This window comes from Myotis daubentonii, chromosome 3 (genome assembly GCF_963259705.1).
Source record: "Myotis daubentonii chromosome 3, mMyoDau2.1, whole genome shotgun sequence".
NCBI lineage: Eukaryota > Metazoa > Chordata > Mammalia > Chiroptera > Vespertilionidae > Myotis > Myotis daubentonii.
In genome coordinates this window covers 195,993,713-195,995,995 of record NC_081842.1, presented here as the reverse complement: position 1 = coordinate 195,995,995, position 2,283 = coordinate 195,993,713, and positions in this window count along the sequence as shown.

Below are 2,283 nucleotides of genomic sequence, written 5' to 3'. Positions count from 1 at the left end.
CGGCCAGGAGCCCCCAGATGCTGAAGAGGCAGGAAAGACCCTTTCCTGGAGCCCTCTAAGGGAACACAGGCCCAGACACCCTGATTTCAGATTCTGGCCCCAGAACCAGGAGAGGACATGTTCCTGTTCCTTTAGGCCAGTCTGTAGTCATCGGAGCAGCAGCCCCTGGAAATAGACCCCTCCTTTTGGGGCTTTGACCTGGTTTTGGGAACAGCTGAGCCCTGCGCTGTGGCAGGGGAGACCCCCTAGACGTTTCATTGCAGGGGCTCACAGGGAGATCCATCCCTGTGTCTGTGCCTTGGCCTGTCTCCCGCTCCCCAGGGACTCCTTGGGGGGAAAAAGATATCTGGAGCCTAAGTGCTTAATAAGAGCTTTGGTGGTGGTGGTGGTGGCGGCGGTGGATATAGTAAGAATGGCGATGATGAGGAGGTGAATCGTGGTGTTGGGATTATGCTATTACCTATTATGCTATTATGAAAACATGCTATTACTAGAGGTGATATGAGGAAAGAGAGGTTGTGATGGTTATAATGAAATCAGAGATAATGATGTTGGTTTTGGGGGATTGTGATGAGAGTGATGATTTTGTTGGTGGCAATGGTTAAGTTGATGGCGGCGGTGGTGGTGATGTGAGGGGTGATAGTAATTACCGGGTGATCGTGATGAATAGTGTAGTGAAGGATGGTGATAACTTTTGAAAAAGTAATCAGAAGTAGGGGTGTGGACATAGGACCGAAGGAGACCCACAAGCATGGGGTCTAGATTGAGAAGCCAGAGGTAGATGAGAGGAGCCGCACAGAGAGGTGACTGGCAGAGTAGAGTAAACACTGGTTGGGTAACCAGGCAGACCTGGGTGTGAATCTTGATTCTGCCACTTATTAGTAATACGAACTTGGGCAAGTTACCCTGAGATTCAATTTTCTTCTACATTGACTGGAAATAACAACACCTACCTTGAAAGGATATTGAAGGGGTCACATAAGGTAATATGTGTCAAGACACACAATAAGTACCCAATAGAGGTGACTTATCCTGAATTCCTTCAAGGCAATCCTCCTTCATAAACACCCTAAAATCTATCCAGTGGGGGAAAGAGGTCTTCTATGAGATCTGAAATGCAGATAGGTAGGCAGGAGCCAAGGGACAGACTCTGACACTTGTTCCTGGGAAGAGCTGGCAAGAAGAGTCCTAAGTCAGCAAAATCCACAGGGGCCCATCCTCGCAGCCATGATCAAGATGCCGGCCTGAGAACGAGGTGAAAATGTCCCCTGGGCTTGCCATGTAAAGGTCTTGGCATCTCCTATAGCCTGTACTCTGGTGCTCTGAGCTTTTCCAACCCTTTTCACCCTTTGCTCCTCTAGAGAAGTTTGGAGTCAAGGTTAGATCAGTGACCAAGTACCTGGGGCCTCTTTTCAGCTCAAACAGACTCAGAACCCCGTGTTGTAGAGGAGGCTGAGGGTGCCCTACGTCCAGTGATGGCGAACCTATGACACGCGTGTCAGAGGTGACACTCGAACTCATTTTTTGGGTTGATTTTTCTTTGCTAAATGGCATTTAAATATATAAAATAAATACCAAAAATATAAGTCTTTGTTTTACTATGGTTGAAAACATCAAAAAATTTCTATATGTGACACGGCACCAGAGTTAAGTTAGGGTTTTTCAAAATGGTGACACGCCGAGCTCAAAAGGTTCGCCGTCACTGACCTAGTCTCGGTGTGAAAGCGCCAGACTCTGCCCGGTAGGGCGGCTTGGGCTTACACCTGCTTTCCCTTTTGCGGTATTGTCCTATGGCGAAGAGCTCACGTGTGGAAGCAAAGACAAGGGTTCAAGTTCTAGACCTGACATTTTCTACTTGGTTGACCTTGGGCAATGTTTCCTTTGCTATACAATGGGGGCAGTGTTCCGACATCACAGGTTGCTATGAAGATTGTGCAGCGGACACTCCCTGAGGTGCCCACATACCTTCGCCCTCTGAGACTTCATGCCCTCACATAAACTCCTCGCCTTGAGTGTGGGCAGAACCTCCGACTTGCTTCTAATCACCATAACCTTCTTATGTAATGTAATCACAGAAGCGACACCCTGTCACTGTTGCTATATTTTATGGGTTAGAAGTAACCCTTGCTTCGTCAAAGCTTAGCAAGGGAGAGAAGGTTTCAGGGTCAAATGGGAGGGGGTTGAGGAAGGGCAGGAGGAAGAGGAAAAGGTGGGGTATGGGGTCAGAGTGGGTTTATCTATGATGCCAGGTGGCTGCCCCCATAGCCCCATTGCTCCTCTGCC